Source organism: Otolemur garnettii, unplaced genomic scaffold (assembly GCF_000181295.1).
Source record: "Otolemur garnettii isolate 467f Iridium unplaced genomic scaffold, OtoGar3 scaffold00031, whole genome shotgun sequence".
In the NCBI taxonomy this organism is placed as follows: Eukaryota; Metazoa; Chordata; class Mammalia; order Primates; family Galagidae; genus Otolemur; species Otolemur garnettii.
In genome coordinates this window covers 12,125,271-12,144,676 of record NW_003852426.1, presented here as the reverse complement: position 1 = coordinate 12,144,676, position 19,406 = coordinate 12,125,271, and the positions used below count along the sequence as shown (strand labels likewise).

Genomic DNA, 19,406 nt, shown 5'->3' with positions numbered 1-19,406 from the left:
GCCGGCCCGGGCCCCGCTCCTCCCCGCGCGGCTCCGGCGGGCAGTTTGCAAACACAAAGTGAGCCAGTGAGCGGGCAAGAGAGTGCGCGAGCGAGGGAGTTGGTCTGGTCGTCGGCCCAGCCCCCACCCGCGTTCCCGGGCCCGACCCGCCACCTACCTGTCCGGCCCGGCCGCTCTGTGCGGGCTCCGGCCCGTCAGCCCGCACGGGGCATGGGGCTCGCTCGGGTCCCAGCCCGGGCCCGCCGCCGCCCGCCGGGGCTGCCCCTCCGTGCCGCCCCGCGCCGCGCAGCTCCCGGGCGTCCTCCTTGCGCGCCGCGCCGGCCGCCGCGCGCCTCAGCCCCGCCGGGTCATTGCACTTTGTGGGCGGCTCGGCTCGCTCCGGCTCTGCTCCTCCTTCCCCGTCCTTCCGCGACGCTGTTAGCTAGCTCCGGCTCCGGGGCTCCGGGACCCCGGCGTCCCCGCCCCCGGCCCAGCCCTGGTTCCGGCCCGGGCTCCTCCCCGCTGCGCCGCCGCCGCCTGCGCCGCGCCCTCCTTGCGGGCTGGGGGCTCCGTCCCGGGCGCCGGCCGCTCAGTCCGCTCCGCAGGGGCGGCCGGCTAAGGACTCCGAGGGGCTGCGACTGAGCCTGGGCTGCGAGTGGCTGCGAGCGGGCGGCTCGCGGGCGGGGGAGGAGGAGGAGTGGGGGGGAAGGAGGGAGCGCGCGGCTGGCAAGGGAGGAGGGAGCGAGGGAGCGAGCGGCAGAGGGAGGGGAGAACAACTTCTAGTGCTACCATAATTCGCCTAAAGCAGGTGCAGCAACTTTCACCCCGCGAGGCAGCTTGACGAGAGGTAGAGGAGACCACGTGGACCAAACTTTAGGGGAGGAAAAATGGGGATAGGGAGAAGAAGCCGGGTAACGGATCTGAAAGACGGGGTAGGTGGAGAGACTAAAGACATTCAACCTGACTTCCGACTAATCGTATGGCGCTCTGGCCTTACCCTGGAGTCTGGAGGTACGGCCAAGTCCTGCTCCCACACGGTTCACTGGTTCCCGGCGGGCTGCGCCCGGCGCAGGGAGTGGCCAGGGGCCCAGAGACCGGAGCGGAGCCGGCGTCCGGCCCAGCTCCTCTCCCCACCGTGTGGGGTTTGGGGATGGATTTTCTGAACGGGCCGTGGGGGTGGGGAGGCTCCTTCTGGGCTGTGTGAACATTCACCCGCCGGCGTGCTCAGCGTCCTTCTGAGAAAGGGGAATTTCCCATAAAGTGCTCTGGGAGCCAGTGAAGAAGGGGCCCAAGTCTGGAGCAACGAGGGTAAAGCGAAGTGCAAAGTCGAGACATTTACCTGAACAAATTAGATTGTAAACAAAAGTCAGCGTCTTTGAATGTGGCTTTTGCCCAGGGGAACCGGAGGGATTGAGGTGGTGGCGGCTGCGGTGTGTTTGGGTTGAGAGGGGGAAGTCCGGGTGAAAGGCCCAGGATCCAAGCCGGAGGACTACATTGGTAGCAGACGCCCCACTCAGAGACTCGTGGAAATCTCGATGACTCCACCCTCCCACCTCCACGCCAGAAACATCTTCCGTGTATGTTGAGGGTGGGGAGGAGTGAGGGATGTCTCAGGATTCCTCAAGGAGTACGCCACCCAGCCCGGTGATGCCAGGTCCCCGTAACCAAAGGAGGACCCTTCTGTGGGATCAGGGCAGCAAGGCCATGGGTCTTGAAGGTTCTCCTGACCCCAGATCACCCCAGGCAGGTGGACCAGGAACAGACAGAAGATGCCCCTGTGGTTGAAAGACTTGTTGCTTAGTTGTCTGGAGAGATGATTTTTTGGAGGAGAAAGCCCTTCCAGTGGGGCTTAAAAGAAGAGAGATCTCAGAAAGGCTCTGTTTTGGATTGTTCTCTATCACTTATTCTGTACATTTTCTGTTTGTGACAGATCTAATGTGTTTGCCCTGTTGGGCTGGTGTTATAGGTGTATTTTAGGAGCCTTTCAGACATCTTGATGTGAAATTGGGGAGATGGGCTCTAAATACCATTAATTTGGCTATCGCAGTGTCCTTTACAGCATAGCAATAGCAGTAGCAATAAGATTAACAGCTAACATGCCAGGCATATCGGCTAGTTTAATCTTTAAAATAACCCCATAATATAGATAGAGTTCTGTTATCTCTGTTTTACGGAGAAGGTATTTGAGGCACAGAAAGATCAAGTCACTTGCCTAGGTTTACATAGCTGGTGAATGATGGAACCTGATTCTAACCAGAGCCATTTCAGTGAGGTCAAGGAAGAAGCTGGTGGAGGTCTTTAAAGTGGTGTTGCCTGCTTGTGGGTTACCTGAGAGGGAGGGTTTTTTGGGAGAAAGAAAAGTTCTTGGTAGTATGATCTGATTTATCTAGTGTGGAGATCCAGCTCTGATGGATATGCAGACAACCTTATAAGCCAACCCTGGAGCAGGGCCTTGTGTCAGGCCTTCTGGGCCAGTGACCATGCCTTCAGGCCTCCCTCCCATCCTTCCTACTGCAAAGGCTGAGCGTGGGATGCGAACTAGGGACCTCAGACACAAAAAAGAGGATTTCTGCAGGAGGATTTGGAATGACATGACCTCCAGTGGGCCTGCCCAGCCCTTTTCTGGCTGGTTCTCATTCCCACTGATTGTTTTCCCATCATTTTCCTGCAGCCCCCTCTATGCCTAACATGTGGGCTCATGTGCCCAAAAGGATTGCCCTGGGAAATGCTTTTGCTTTCATTTCAGTTTACCCCTCATCTTTGGGCCAACTATATTCCCAGCATCCTGTGGGTCACAGTGGAGGCATGTTAGTGAGGAAAACAAAGCTTCCCAAAAGATGCAGAATAAATATATCAAAGAAGATAGTCCAAGTAACTGGGAGCAGGCAAGAGGGTCCCTTTTCCGTCTTTGTTCCATCATAGGATTCAGAGCAGGTGTAGGAGCTCTGGTGGTGGCAGGAACCACGTCTCATGGCCTGATCTTATTAGGGAAACCATGGTTAAGGACATAGGTGCTGGAGTCAGGTTGCCTTGGGTTGAACCTCAGCTTGTGTCACTTGCCAGTGTGTGACCTGGGCAAACTATATGACATCTCAGCCTCAGTTTCCTCACCCACAAAACTGGGAGAATGCCTCCTAGAGTGGGTGGAAGGATGGCATGAGAGACCATGGACAAAGGACCTGGCCTGGTGGCCTGCTCTTCAAGTGCTTTCCATAAATGCTTATTTTCCCTCTTATAAGCCCTGCTTTCCTCACTTAAAAATGAAGAATATTGACCTCACAAAACTGCAAATCATAAGCGTTGCCACTTCTTAAATGTCTGCTGTGTGCCAGGTGCTTGAGTAACATGTTGTTTGGCTTTATGACCCCAGCCCTGGTGGCTCTTCTCCCCATTTTACCGGTGAGCCTCAGTGAGGCCAGGTTTCTTGCCTGGGTCAATAGCTAGAAGGTAGTGCAACAGAGGCTTGCTCCCAGGTCTTCCTGCTCTGAAGCAGATGCTCTTTCCCAGGGCCAGCTGCCTCCTATTTGGGGGATGAAGTGGGTTAATGGGCAACCTTTTTTTTTTCTGAGACAGAGTCTCAAGCTATGGCCCTGGGTAGAGTGCCATGGCATCACAGCTCACAGCAACCTCAAACTCTTGGGCTTAAGTGATTTTCTTCTTGCCTCACCCTTGCACGTAGCTGGGACTATAGGTGCCCACCACAATGCCTGACTATTTTTGGTTGCAGTTGTTATTGTTGTTCTAACTGGCTTGGGCTGGGTTCAAACCCCCCAGCCCAGGTGTATGTGGCCAGCGCCCTCCCCACTGAGCAACAGGCACCGCCCAGTGGGCAAGCTTGTTCCTAGTACCAGGCCTAGCACTCAAGGTGGTACTATGCATCCGGAAACATTAGTCTCTTTATACCCACAGTCTCAATGCACGTAGGCCCAGATATTTTATGTTTCCATTCATCTGACAGCTTGAATCTTACTTTTTTCTGAAAAACTTTATTATTATGGAATAAATCTTTATCAGCATAATACAACTCCACTCCTAAGTATATACCAACAGAAATGCGTACATACATATATTCACCAAAAGGCATACACAAGAATGCTATGCCGTCTATTTGGTTATGCTGACTATTCACAATAGCTGTCAGCAATGGAATAGGTAAGTAAATTGTGGCCTTCTCATATGTGGGCTAGTACTTGGCAATGAGAATTAATAAGCTATTGCCACACACAGCCTAAAACAATCTCACAAACATAATGTTGAATAGAAGCTAGATGCAAAAGAAAACACAGTATGATTCCATTGATCTGAAATTCAAAGATTGATCAAATTAATTGATGGTGTTAGAACTTAAGAGAATGGCTATTCCAGGTGGGGGAGTGGTTGGGAAAGGCATGGGGGGGGGTCTGAGAATATTGTCTTTTTTGAATTTGGAAGTTGTGACATGGATATGTTCACTTTGTTAACAGCAGTTGAACTATAAGTACATTTACGATTTCTGTGCCTTTAGGTTTAAAAATAAAAAGATTTAAAAATTGTTGGCTCAGTCCTATAGCTCAGCGGCTAGCGTACCAGCCACATACACCAGAGCTGGTGGGCTTGAACCCAGCCTGGGCCTGTCAAACAATAATGACAACTACAACCAAAAAATAGCTGGGTGTTGTGGCAGGTGCCTGTCGTCCCAACTATTTGGGAGGCTGAGGCAAGAGAATCACTTAAGCCCAAGAGTTTGAGGTTGCTGTGATGCCATGGCACTCTACCGAGGGTGACATAGTGAGACTGTGTCTCAAAAAACAAAATTGTTACTGATACAACTGAGGCCCTTCCCATATCTGATATACCCTGGGTAACCAGTTTCCTGAAATTGGTCTTCCCCATTAAGTTTCATACTCTTAGTCCTTGAGTATTTCTTGGGTATCTTAAAATTTTAAATACAAAGAATCCTGCTGCTGCTTACTTTTACGTATTATTATTATTTTTTTTACTCAGTTTCATGTTGCTGAGATGAATGTCTACATGTTTGTTTGTTACATGCATTTCTGGGTCATTCATTTCTGAGGCTGCTGAAGAATATTCCACCAGATCAGTGTGTTCCCAGTTTGGTAGCTAGCCTTCTGTTGATGGACAGTTAGACTGTGGCCAGTATTTGGGTATTGAGGTCTTTTTGCTACAGTGGACTTCCTTCTGTGAACTCACCCCACACACACACAAGCACATGACACTTTGCTTTCCCTTCCCCCTGTACAATCTTCCCTCCTCCCCATCTCCTACCTGTGCCTCTTACCCTGCTTCCTAATCTTTCTGACTCAGAAAGACCCAGAGTCCTAGCACTCTGGGAGGCTGAGGCAAGTAAATCACTTGAGCTCAGGAGTTCAAGACCAGCCTAAACAAGAATGACTGTCTCTAAAAAAAAAAAAAGAAAGAAAGACCTAGGGTCTGTGCTGAATGGAGGTTAAGGGAGGGACAGATGGAGGACAGCATTTTCCTCTTCTACAAAGACCCTTGTTCCTCAAGATAAGTCATAATTTAAACAAAGGAATATCTCATAAGGATTGATAATGAACTATGCCTGGAACTTTTAAGATACCTCTAGACTCCCCCCTTTTTAAGGGGTGATGGTGGCTCCTACACTGGGGGAAGGCTTACCAGTTCACCATATTGCCCTGAGTAGAGGACTATGATATGGAGAGCTGTCCCAGAGCTGTGGAAGAAAGGGCACCTGGGACTGGGACAGGTCTATGTTGCCTTTCTAGGTGGGGGTCTGGTTGGTGCCTGGACCCTGGGATGTCTGCAAGCCTTCCTGCAGTCACTTTTTGGGACCGAGATTCAGGCCTTGCCTACAGGGTGTTGGGCTTGAGACTTTGGGCTGATTGGTGGAAAATCAGTCATTAAAGATCAGGAAATGAATAATAACTTGACAAGCAGTGAGCAATTTTCCATTAGTTAGAACACAACATCTTTTGGTCAAATGAGATCTCTCCATAGAGAGATTTCTGTGCTAGAAGACAGAAGGACACATATAGACATGGCCCAAGAGGGCAGATCCAACACCTTCCCCTCCCCCCGTGCATTATACCCAGTCATTCATGAGGGTGGGGGTGGGGGGCTAGAGGTACATGAGGGTGGTGAAAGGCCTAGGAGTGGGCACATAGAACTGAACATTTTCTTTCTTCTTCTCGTTCTTCCTTACTTTTTAAGAGTTATCCCATATCTTCCTCCTTTGTGAAGACTTGAATATTTTTTTGGGGGGGGGGTGGGGAGGGACAAAGTCTCAAGCTGTTGTCCTGGATAGGGTGCCATGGCATCATAGCTCACAACTACCAACTCTTGGGCTCAAGTGATCCTCTTGCCTCAGTTTTTCTAGTTTTAGTAGAGACGGGGGGGGGGGGTCTTGCTTTTGCTCAGGCTCGTCTTGAACTTGTGAGCTCAAGCTGTCCACCTACCTTAGCCTCTCAGAGTGCTAGGATTACAGGCATAAGCCACCGTGCCTGGCCTAGACTCGTGAATTTTAATCCCAATTCTGTCACTTTCTAGCCCCAAATCCTGAAGCAAGGGGCTTAACCTCAGTTTATTCAACTGTAGGATGGGAAGAAAGATGAGGGTCTGGCAGAGAGATAGTGAGGAACATTCTTCTCAGCATAAGCATTAGACTATAGTAATTGTTACTATTTGTCCATTACCCCAGCCCAAGTCTACCTTTTTCCTCTCTTAATACTCCTGTGCCATTGATGTTACAATGTGTTGTTGGCTAACTCATTTAATAATTGCCCTATAACTTTTAACACATTGTAGTGCTTGTTAACTGTTTAGCCATTTTATGCCTCATTCCTCCAACTAGATAATAAAACTCCTGAAATCAACAGACTGTGATTTTAGTTATTTCCTATTGCATCCAGCTTAGTATCTTTGGCGTAGTAGCTATGCAGTAAATGCATATTGATTTGATTTGTTTTCATTATGATTGAATACTTTAGAGCAAAGTATTAAGGAAAAAAAATAGCCTGACACCGTTAGGCCTAGTTTGTGTCCTAGAGGTATCTGCTGGAAGTTGCAGAGCATATGCAATAACTATGTCTTCATCAATTGCAAGGAAAGCGCTGGAGGCCTGGGAGAAACTTGGACAGAAAGTGGAAAGACAGAACGATAGACACATAGCATCCTCGCTCCCACAGAGCCATCCCCTCCTCCCAGAGCGCTGCACTTCCCATTCTTCTCATTACTTCTCCTGGCTCTCTTTCTATGTTCTAGGCATGCTTTTAGTGCTTAGCAAGGGAAGTGATCCTTCTCCATGGAATCTTGAAGACTTGGGGCTTAGGGTCTCAGCTGCTGGTGCTGGAGGGCAAGCCCAGGTGGACTGACACTGAAAATAGCTGCCACCTATTTGACATCTACTGTTCACCACTTTTTATATATATCTCCAATCCTCACAGTGCCTCCCCTTTTATGAGAAAGCAGTGCCCCAAATGTCAGAAGCAATGACTATAAGGTGGATATAAGGGAAGATAAGAGTTCTTATCCATCCCTTATTATGTGCAGCCTCTGTCTGGGCCCATGGAGTGGGCTCACACCTTTCCTGGGCCTTCCCCACAGGCTCTGAGTCATTCTATCCCAGGTCCCAGGTCCTATCTCCTTTCTGGTTCTCCTTCACCCTCTTCTTTCTGGTTTTCCCCCAAATCCTCTAGGCTCCTCTTTCCTCCAGTCCCCTCTGCTCTTGACCCCTGGCTCTCCAGCCATTGAAACCTCTCTCATGAGCAGGAAGTCCCAGGAACCAGGTAGCAAGGCAGACTGAAGCTGGGTTTTGATTAGAGAAGGATCGCTTGTGGACCGGGCCCTGCACGAAGCAGCTTCACACGTGACTTCACCTCCCAACAGCCCTCAGAGATGATGCAACAGATGGTGTTGGTGCCCTGTCCATATACCCTCACCTAGACCACTTACACCCCTGAGGTGTAAGTGCTTGCTTTTCCTACCCTGAGGATTCCTCCTGGGTATCAGAGCCCACTTTGCCACTGTATGGGAGATCAGAAGTGCCAGAGAATTAACACTTTCTGGGAGAACCCTCCCCTCATAACTGATGGGAATTGGTATATATAAATGCCCCCCTCCTTCAATCCCTTGGTAGGATAACTCGGAAGCATGTGTTCTATGTGCAAGGGTTTCTTCAGCAGGATCAAGCTGATCCTAGTAACTGGCTTGATAATACACATTTTATTGCCTTTGTTTTCTTGTCTTACTTCCCTGCTTCTGTACTAGTATTTCCTTCACCTTCTAAATCAACCATTTGCAATGGAATAGTTGTCTCAGGGACTGCTTCTATGGGAACCCAGCCTAAGTCAGGTTGGTACTATTATTATCCTTATTCTACAAATGACAAGACCAAAGCTCAGAAAGGTTAAAACTCACACATGGTTCCACGGTTACATAAGTGGAGTGCGTGCGTTCATACCCTGGCTTGTTACACACTAGAGTGATCACTTCATCGCTCTGCTGTAAGGCTTCTGGAGGGCTCTTTCCCCCTCAAGAAGTCTGTCTGGTTCAAGGCCATTACCCTTGGCTTCTTGCCCTGAGAGGTGGGAGGTGTACACTGGCTGGGCGTGGGGAGGATTTCCAGTCCATCCAGCCTTCCCCACCTCCCTGTGAGCCATTGGCTGGCAGTCATTGCAAGTCCCCATCACAGACAGAAAGAAAAGCAGTGAACACCTACAGGGCTGGAGATATGATGAATGGGAAAAAGTGAAAGCCATTTAAAGTGCTGAAAAAGAAGAGGACTGAGCCAAGAAGAGAGCAGGCTCAGCGTTGAGGAATCTTTCTGAGCCTTTGCAGTATACAGCAGCCCTTAACAAAAGCAAGAGGAACTGAGATGAGAGACAAGAAAGGGATGGTGAAATTTGTTCAGGCCTCCCAATGTGGAAAGTCCCTTGCTGAGACCCTTAAGCGCAGGGAAGAAAATGGCCTGTCTCTTTTGTGAGTGTGAACATGGGCACCTTGTGGGAGGGAACACCTGATCCCCCCTAAAGACAAAATTACCTGGAGAAAACATTTGGAAATTTTTTATTTATTTGTTTTTCGTGACACCTTTTTCTTGATTTAGCTACTCCCTGGAGCAGACTCTGAGACAAGGATTCAAGCACAAGTGGTTTATTTGGGAGGTAGTTCCAGAAAGACCAGTAGTGGCCATGGGGCGGTGAGAAGGAGGGGAAAGTAGGCAGTAGGGGCCATGTTATCACAAAAGCTACCACTGAGCCAGAGGAAACGCAATTGTATGGGGGAGTTGGGGACTCCAGGAGGTGTAAAACATACTTCAAGTTAGCAGACCCCAGGGCAAGGGAGCTGGGATCCTTATCCACTGATTGCCCCTCTGTCACTGGCTGAGGCCTTCTTCCAGCGCATTATTAACTCTCTAGCACTTCCGGTTTATGCTGGGCTAGAGCCAAGGGTGTTTCCACAGCCAGGAAAAAACCCTCAGGCAAAGAGCAGGTGTTGGCAGTAACCAGCCTTCTTCGTTTAGAGACAAATGCTGAGAGACTTGGACAGGACACCAGTGCCTGCCACACTCTGCTGCCCCATTCTCTTCCTTAACTCTTCCTTTTCATGTGCTTTTGTGGGTTCATCTCATCCCTCGTGTTCCCCTCTTAAGTGCTTGGTCTTCTTAAGGCTTCAATCTTGCCCCACTGCACTCCTCAAGCTACCTGTCCTCTTGGGCAAGCCCACCTGTTCTCATGGCTGTAACTACCACTTGTGACTCAGTGGCTCCCTATACTAGCCCTGTCTGGGACTTGGATCCCTTGCCCATGTCTGTGGACTTCCAGTGATGGCACACACAGCTCAACATGTTCCAGGCCTAAGTTACCATCTTTATCCAAAACATGCCCTACTTCTGCATTTTCCCCACAATCAGTGGTATCATGATACACCCCATCACTCCAGAAACTGGAATCACTTCTTGATTGTCTCTATCTCTTCTTCTTCACATCCAGTTACCAAGTTCTGTGACTGTGGCTTCCAAAGCATTTTTCAGAGTCCTCCCCTCTCCGTTCCCTCTCCCACTGCCATTGGCCGGGACCCTTGTTATCTTCCGTGTGGAGTATTTCAGTTGCCTAACTGGCCTCCTCCCTTCCAACCTGATCCCCTTCCTCAGCCTCCCTCCACAGTGGTGAAAAAAGTTCTATATGAAGTGCCAACCTGAACTTGTCATGTCCTGCTCAAGACCCATTCCAAATTCAAGTGCCTTAGTCCTAGTTCAAGGCACAAGATGTCCTTTCTCAAACCTAAAATTCTACCCCTGGCTGTTCCCAGCTCTGCCACCTGGGCTGTGGCAGGTACTTGCTCTTTTGTGAAGCTGGGCTTCTTGTGCCCCTCTGCCCCTCTACTTTCACTGCTAACTATAAGACCCAGCTCAGAAAAAAAAAATAAAATAAAAAATAAAAATAAAAAAGGCTTGGCGCCTGTGGTTCAAGCGGCTAAGGCGCCAGCCACATACACCTAAGGTGGCGGGTTCGAATCCCTAGCCCGGGCCCGTCAAACAACAATGATGGCTGCAACCAAAAAATGGCCAGGCGTTGTGGCTGGCGCCTGTGGTCCCAGCTACTTGGGAGGCTGAGGCAGGAGACTCGCTTGAGCCCAGGAGTTGGAGGTTGCTGTGAGCTGTGATGCCACAGCACTCTACCCAGGGGGATAGCTTGAGGCTCCGTCTCAAAAAAAAAAAAAAAAAAAAGACCCAGCTCAGATGCCACCTCTTCTTGGAAGTCTTCCCTGACTGCCCCAGGCTAAATTACACACTCTCCATGCTCTTGTATCATTGCAAGCATCAGAAAATCCACTTGGATGGGCTTAAATAACAATGGAAATTGACTACTGAATGTGAAAATGGAGGGGTAGGGCTCTGGCTGCAGATAATGCATGATCCAGGCGCTTAAATAATAGCCTTGGCTTCTCACATTGCCTAACTCTGCCTTTAGAGTGGGCTTTATTCTTAGAGTCCTTGGAGGAAGTCCCATCAGACTCACATTCTGCCCAGTTCAGTCCAGTGAATTGTTCAGACAAACACTGACTTATGTGGATCCAAGGACGTACTGCCCCTCTCCAAACCAATCAAAATGGCCAAGAGCTTATAGTGTTCTACTGCAGGAGTTGGCAGATTATGGCCAAATCCTACCTACCAGTTCTGTAAATATTGTATTGAACACAAACATGCCCATTTGTTTATGTGTATCTCTGTCTGTTTTTGTATTACAATAGCAGAGTTAAGTAGTAGAGGTAAAGACCAGCAAACTTTTTCTGTATAGGGACACACAATAAATATTTTATGTTTTTCAGGCCAAGAGACAAAATTGAGGGTATTACATAGAGATTTATATAAGACAGCAAACCATTTTCTACACAATTTTTATTGATGAAATTAGAATAATTTAGTATAATTTTTTGTAATGCATGTTTACCAATGAGAAGAATGGAATTTAGGGGTATAATGTTTTGCTTAATTGAGGTTCAAAGTGAATGCTCCCTGGCTCAGCTCCTGTAGCACAGTGGTTATAGTGCCAGCCACATACACCAAGGCTGGGGGGTTTGAACCCCGCCTGGGCCAGCTATACAACAATGACAACTGCAACAAAAAATAGCCGGGCGTTGTGGCAGATGCCTGTAGTCCCAGCTATTTGGGAGGGTTAGGCAGGAGAATTGCTTAAACCCAAGAGTTGGAGATTGCTGTAAGCTGTGACGCCATGGCACTCTACCCAGGGCCACCTAGTGAGACTCTGTCTCAAACAAACAAATAAACAAACAAAAACAAAGTTAAGGTTCCCTATTATCAAATTAATGACAAATGTTCATCTATAAAAGCTATTCTTAACTCACAGACCATACAAAAATAGGCAGGATTTAGTCTGTGAGCCACATTTTGCAGACCCCTGCATTGAATCAGACCTTTGTGGAGCTAAGGGAAGAAACCATGGAAGCTGGAAAAGGATATGGCAAATCCCTTTGTGATGCTGCAGATGATCTGGATCCCACAGATCAGTGATTTTAAACTGGTGTGGCATGAGAGGATCTTAGGTGTGCTGTGAGAACTTTGAAAGATCATTAATTAAGGGCGGCACCTGTGGCTCAAAGGAGTAGGGTGCTGGCCCCATATGTCGGAGGTGGCGGGTTCAAACCGAGCCCCGGCCAAAAACTGCAAACAAACAAACAAACAAACAAACAAAAGATCATTAATTAAGTTATTTTTGAAAGAAGCTCAAAGCACCGTAAGTATATACTTTTTTAAACTTTTTTTTTGAGACAAAGTCTCACTGTCACCCTAGGTAGAGTGCTCTGGTGTCATCATAGCTCACAGCCACCTGAAACTTTTGGGCTCAAGTGATCTTCTTGCCTCAGCCTCCCAAGTAGCTGGGACTACAGGCATATGCCACTGTGCCCAGCTATTCTATTTTTTAGAAGAGACAGGGTCTTGCTGTTGCTCAGGCTAGTCTTGAACTCCCAAGCTCAAGCAATTCTCCTACCTCGGCCTCCCAGAGTGCTAGTATTATAGGCATTAGCCACTGCGCCTGGCCTTTTTACTCTTTTTTTTTGTTTGATCAACATAATTTAAGTGCTCCAAGAGATAAAAAAGGTTGAAAAACATTGCCATAGGTCTTTGTATGTGATGCCATCCACAGTCAGGCTCAGAGTAGGGGGCATTTTATAAGGTGTTTCTTTATAAGGCAAATTCATGTCCATGTTAATCCTGACAGCATCTCTATGAAGTAGGCAAGGCAAGGGTGGTTGTGCACTCTTTATAGGGGAAACTGAAGCTCAGAGAGAAGACATGGCCCTCAGAACATGTGCTTTGTTGAACAATTGTGGGATCCTCCAGTTGAGGGATAGACTAGGTCTCCAGCTGGTCCTGTGATATCCTGTGTCTATAGGGATAGGGCTGGTCTACACAGATGCCTAGGAATCCAGCGCTGCTTTAAGACTCTCTGGGCATGGGCCTGTCTCCCTTACAGGGAGGACAAGTCATACCAGCAGAATGGCTGGGAAGAAATCAGTCTTCAGACAAGCATGCCCCAGATCACAAATAAAGAGTTGAAGCCCTCACCTCACTGCCTGTGGCCTTCAGGCCTGGCCTCATCTGTGTCCCTGATGAGCAATTCTGTATCCTTTGGACTAAGCTGTGGACAGTCCTCCTTCAGGGATGTATTGGTTTCCTAGGAGGCCACAACAAAGTATCACACACCGGGTAGCTTAAAGAGCAGAAATTTATTGTATCTCAGTTTTGGAGGGTAAAAGTCCAAAATCAAGGTTCCTTCTGAGACCTGTATGGGAGGATCCCTCCTTGCCTCTTACTAGCTTCTGATAGCCCCAAGTGTTCTCTGGCTGTAGATGAATCACACCAATGTCTGCCTCATGTTTGCATGGTGCTCTCTGGGTCTTCATATGAACATCTTTATTTTTTATTGAATGGTAACTATGTACATTAATGCACTTCTGGGGTAATTCATATGAACATCTTACAAGGACACCAGTCACACTGCATAAGGGTCACCCTACTCCAGCATGAACTCACCTTAACTGATTACATCTGCAATGGTCCTATTTCCAAAAAAAAATCATTTTAAGGTGCAGGGATTAGGGGTTTGACATTTTTGTTTCAGAGAGAGAGCACAATTCAACTCTCACCACGATTTATGGCCATAAAATCTCACGTGCACGGACTGTGCTCCCAAAGTGACATGCAGCTATACACACAAGTTCCCACTCTCACAAAAATATGCATATCCATATATACTACCAGTATCACACACACCCATGCACAAACTCACATACGGCCACCCTGCCACACACGTGCTCCCTCAGTCTCCTAGTCTTACAAACACACCTTCAAATGCTCTCCTGCCCCAGCCCCACTCCCAGAGGCCACCCTGTGGAGGTCATGCTCAGAGACCCGGCACATTTGCAGCCTCGCACTTGGCTCCTGCCTCTCTCATCCCTTCCCACCCACACAGTCTCTCCCCTTCTGACTCCTCCACCCAGCTCACCAGCCCCGCCCCCATGCCTCTTTGCAAGGAGGGGGCAGACTGGCCCTGTCTCACCCTGGCGGGACACCAGGTGGCTCTTCCTTGCTCTTTGGAATCCCACGCAGGCTCCCGCTCCTAAAGGGGCAGACAGACAGACACATACACGCACTCTCACACTTGTACACGCGCCCCTCGGCAGCCCCACAGCAGCAGTCTGTTCCTCATTATGGGCCAATGCGCCTGTTTACTCACCCAGCTGGAGATGGTTAGAGAGTGATAAATAATGAAAGAGAAAACAGGCTTTTCCCCTCTGTGGCTTCTATTTATGTAACATGTGTCACTGCGCATTCACAGACTTTGTTTCGGAGCTGGTTGCAGGAAATAGTTTATTTTTTCCGGATGGTGGCTTAGGGGGTGGGGTGGGGGCCCAGGTTTGGGTTTCTGGTCTCACGCCCATGGGAGTTTCGGGATCTGGCTCCCAGAATCCTCCTCCCCTGGCGCTTCCTCTTCCCGCCTCCCAGGACACCCCCAGGCAGACATCATGGCTTGAGGCTGCTTCGGAATGGGGCTCCCTCATTCCACCACTTTGGAAGGAGCTAGGGTGGTTGGGGGTCCCCTGGCAGCTGCCTCTGAAACCTCACAAACAGATGGGCTTGTTTTAAGAGCCAGACAGCTTGAGGCTAGGACTCCCTGAGAGGAGGCAGTTAGACCAAGGGCTTCCTCGGTAGCCTGCACCTGTTACCGGGGAAGATGCAAAAGCATTAATTCCATAAAACAAGAATAAAAAGATCCATACTTCATGTTCACTTAGCACTTTAATATTTGTGGTCTCTCTCAGGCCTCACAACTTTTAATTGCTGCTTCCCAGGTGAGGTCATTGGGGAGCAGTCTGTCACAGTCTGCCCAACTGGTAGAGAAGGGTACCACCCTTGGTAAAGTTCTGGTCAATCCCACTCATGCTAAGGTGGGTAGAAATGATTATAAGGGTTCAGGGGTTGGAATATGGGAGGTGAGCTGTCAGAGACCTGAAAACTGTCCTCCTCCCCATCTTTCCTCAAACACTAAGGTAAGCCTGCTTTGGGTGATAAGCCAGGGAAGGAAGAAGCAACAGAAGGCAACCTTCCCCCACCTAAGCCTGTCTCTTTGCACGCCAGGGCAGGGAGATGGTGCCTTCTTTTGACATGAAGCCCAGTGGTACCCTAGGCCATCTGCTGGGGGAACACAGAGGTACTGACCCTGAGGAATGCAAAGCCCAGGGTGGAAGATGGATGGTGACACCTGTCACAGCAACCTCAAACTCTTGGGCTGAAGTGATCCTCCTGTCTCAAGTCTCCTGAGTAGCTGGGACTACAGGCACCTGCCACAACGCCCGGTTATTTTTCACAGATGGCATCTCACTCTTGCTCAGGCTGGTCTTGAACTCCCGAGTTCAAGCAATCCACCTGCCTTGGCCTCCTAGAGAGCTAGGATTACAGCTGTGAGCTACTGCACCTGGCTTTGCTTTGACTTTTTGACATTCATACCAATGTCTGGAACCTATAACACCATCAATATTCTATCTTATTACTAAGTGATGCTCATACAGACATACCCACAGACATACTCACCCATTGTGAGTCAAATGTTTTTGCATCAACTGGGATGTTTTGCACACCTGAGAATGTGATGCGCCAGGCACTGTTTTCAGACCTTTCCATGTATTGCTTTATTTTTATCACACCACTGACAGGTGGTATTATTCCCATTTCACTGATAAGGACACTGAGGTTAAGCGATGTTTAGTTTAGTGACTTGCCTAAAGCTACCCAGCTGTGTTAATCTTGGGAAGGGGAAGAGCCCTTGGGGAGGAATCCTATTGAGGAGGTAGAAGGATGGAGCCTAAATTCTGATTTGTAGCTCTCTCTTCAGTTCTCCCTCCCTCCCCCCGTGGACTGGAGACGTGGGGAGACAACTTCTCTGCCTCCCACCCCCTCTGCCTTTGGGACCCTACGGGCTCTCATAAAGCCCACCGAGCTCACACTCCTGAATTCTCTCCCAGGAAGCTGAACACCAGGGGCTCAGGCATTCCCTTCCAGTTCAGCCCCTGGAGCACGTGTGATTCTAAGGGGTCCCAGAAGAGAGGGGCCATGTGGGGGGCACTTATGAAGTACCCTTCCTGGATTCCCAGGAGCCTCGGGCATCCACGTTCCCTTGGCAGGATGGGTGTGTCACAAGCTAGAGGGTGGGAGTGTGTGGAGAAAGCAGAGCTAGCCAGAGCTGCTGCCTTGGACAGTTGTTTAGGCTGTGGGTTGAGCCTCATTTTAAACCCAGGGACTCACAGCAGCTTCACAGGGCCCTGCCCAGACCCCTACCTAGACATTGGCTTGCACACACACCTGCTCTCATGCAACTCCCTTGCACACAGAGTCCCATTCATGAAAACCCAGACAAAGCTTTAGACTCTTAGGTCCCTGTGGATAGTGACATGAATAGTAAAAATCATTCTAAACCCCAGGTGCTCTGCACATATTGTCTCTAAACTTCACGTCGATCCTGCAGAGGAACTTGTATTATTTCCCTTCTCACCAACCTTACAGATGAGAAAATTGGGGCTCAGAAGTCAAGTGTCTGGCCTGAGGCCACACAGCCACTCCATGGTAGAGCCAGATGAGGGATCAGGATCCATCTCATGCCGAGCTTACTATGTCCCTGTCACCAGGCTGCCTTTCCTGTGTCTCTCCTAGCACCCAGCAGGTGTTCAAGAAGCCTGCTGCTGAATGTGTATATACTCTGTGCAGGCCCCAGCTGCCCCTTTCTCAGCTGCCCCTTTCTCCAAACCCACTGAGAGCTATAATGTCCCTGCAGGCTTGCTCAGAAACTCTCAGAAACTCGCAGACCCTCTCAGCTCCCTTCACAGCTAGAAGTAGCACCTGCCCAAATTCCCTGGTCTCTGGCCTCAGTTTCCCCTCTGTCTTTCAGGCCACACACCTGAGCACACTCCTCCCTGCTTTGAGCAGACAGACCGACAGCACTGGCTGGGCTTCTGCCCCAGGCCTGACCCTCACCATAGAAGCCTCTGGGGCCCAGCCACCTCCATCCTCCTCTATTTCTCTGAAACGTCAGGCCTGGCACTGCCCCCCTCAACCCCCTCTCCCTGCGGCCTCCTGGGAGCCCAGGCTTTGCTTGAGGGCAGCGAGTGAAGCCGGCTGTAACAGAGAAACCTCAGGCTCCTCTTTAGAAGTCCCCGGAGGAGGCAGATCTGAGGAAAGGCTGCCGAGAAGGCGCCTGCAGCAATGTCAGCTTGAGAACAACCGGGCTGACAGGATGCTGAGCGGGGATTAAGGTCGGGATCAGGGAAGCCGGGGAAATGAAGGCAAGTTCCCCGCTCCCCTTGCTGCCACCGCTGCCTCTGCCGCTGCTGCTGGGCTTGTCTTCTTGTTTGTTCTCACTCTGGGAAAGTGGGTGGAGAGGGAGGTGTGCAGGGGTGAGGCAGGGAGGTGGGGGAAGGGGGTGTGGAGAAGGGCAGGCAGGTGAAGGGAAGTGAGAGGAGAGGAAGCCAGGCCTCCTCTGAGTCTCCTGGCTCAGCCAGGGGCGGGGCAGAGGCACAGAAGGCCCTGACCTGGGACCTGTCAGCCAGTCTGCCAGCCAGTGGGGAAGCCACCACTGCCTCCTAACTTTCCTCCATGTCCTGAGTGTGGGCGGTGGGACTAGTGAGGACAGAACTGACCTCACCCTGAGAGGTTCCTAGGCCAACCAAGCAGATGCAGTACACTTCTAGAAAGGGGACCATCCTGTTTCCACCTGTCCACAAACGTAAGCTTCACTGTTCTAGGGAAAGATTATCACCCAACCTGCCTTGTCATTGAAATGTCACAAGAGCCCAGCCAAATGGTCGACTGATTTCCGGGTCATCCAGCATGCCAAACTTCTAGAGAAACCTTGGACCCTTGCATTGTCACTGGTGTGTGGCTATGAATGTAGTTTCTAGGACTGCATGGGCTTGAATTTTGGCTTTGCCACTAATTTGCTATGTGACCTCGGGCAAGTTGGCCAGCCTCTCTATGCCTCAGTGGGATATAATCCTAGCACCTCCTCCTAAGGTGGTGAAGAAGATGAGGGGAGTGAACGCGCACAGGGTGCTTGGTGTAGGGCCTGCCCCAGCAGACGGAGGATGTGCCATAGGGCAGCTTTATTTATTATGGGGCAGAGTGAAGGAACAATAGGGTCACTTGAAGTTACCCAGTGAAAGCTTCCTGGAGGAAGAGGTGTGGGAATCTGAACTGGAGGCTGAGACTGGGCAAGGGTGGAAGTATGAATCAGGGCTGAGGAACAGATAGCCCACTTGTCAGGTGAGTGATTTAAGGATGTGTCTGGTGAGAGGCAGAATGGGTGCATTTCCTAGGGGGCCCACTCCCAGCTGGTCTTTCTCAAAAGCCCCCTCTGTAACCAAGGGTAACATGACTTTTCTCTCCCAGCCCTGCCAAGAGTAGGCCAAGGGTGCAAAGACCATGAGAAGATGCTGTTTTTCATGGCGACCTTCCCAGAATGGAGCTTATTCCAGAAATCTTATTGATTCAGACAGATTCCAGTTGAACCTGAGTTCTCTGGAATTGGTGAGAGAAGAGGCAGGAGGGGAGAGTATAAACCTGGAGGCAAATGGTTCCTGGGGTTGGGTTCCAGTTTTACTGCTGACCAGCTTTGTGAGCTGGAACAAGTCAACTAGCCTCTCTGGGCCTCAGTTTCCAGGTTTGGGAAATGAGACAATAATATCTACCTTGGAGTTTTAACAGTGAATAACTGCTCAGTAAATACCCACTGTTGATCTTTGCCTTGGCTTAGAGTTAGGCCAAGGTACTAACCAGGTACTGGAGTCCTAATAAAGGAGACCCTTTCTTGGCCCTCAAGGAGTTGGTAGTTCACATTCAAGTACAAATATGAGGCTGAAGGTAATGGTGCTACCTTAAAGGCTCACCCAGGAGTCAAGGTGGGGGGAGTTCTTGCCTCTATGTCTCATGCTCTACAACCTGCTCACCTGGCCCACCCTGCAGCCTCTCCTGAGAAGCATCAGCCCCTTGCCTCATCTGTGGACACCTTGGCCAGTGGGTTGAGGGGGTAGGGAGAAGGTCTGGGTGGGAGTAAGAGCCTGGGGTGGGGTCTTAACAATTGGGAAAAGGACCTACTGAGTCTGATTTCTTGGGAAAAGCCCTAGGCAAGCAAGGGGGCCCAGTCTCTGCAGAACTGTGTGGCGAGCACCTTACTGGGAATTTATCCCTAGGAGTCTGGTTTTAGAGAAGCTAATTTTTAAAAATGCCTTTTCTCTTTTTCTGTTAATAGAAGGCATATAGGCTCGGCGCCTGTGGCTCAAGTGGCTAAGGCGCCAGCCACATACATTTAAGGTGGAGGGTTCAAATACAGCCCGGGCCCACCAAAACAACAATGATGGCTGCAACCAAAAAAATA

At 49.6% G+C, this 19,406-nt stretch overlaps 1 protein-coding gene and 1 long non-coding RNA gene across 3 annotated transcripts in view; one reads left to right on the top strand and one right to left on the bottom strand.

Annotated features, from left to right (window-relative positions):
* The window catches only part of FOXP4 (forkhead box P4), a 53,948-nt gene extending 53,501 nt beyond the window's left edge, over nucleotides 1-447 (bottom strand). For both annotated transcript variants that reach the window (XM_003789176.3, XM_012804874.2), the window contains exon 1: nucleotides 158-447. The gene's annotated coding sequence lies outside the window, so the exon portion shown is untranslated. The remainder of the gene's footprint in view (nucleotides 1-157) is intronic.
* A 311-nt stretch (nucleotides 448-758) lies between these two features.
* Nucleotides 759-19,406, top strand: part of LOC105886930 — a 21,047-nt gene continuing 2,399 nt past the window's right edge. Inside the window, exon 1 of the long non-coding RNA XR_001161257.1 lies at nucleotides 759-911. This is a non-coding gene — a long non-coding RNA (uncharacterized LOC105886930). The remainder of the gene's footprint in view (nucleotides 912-19,406) is intronic.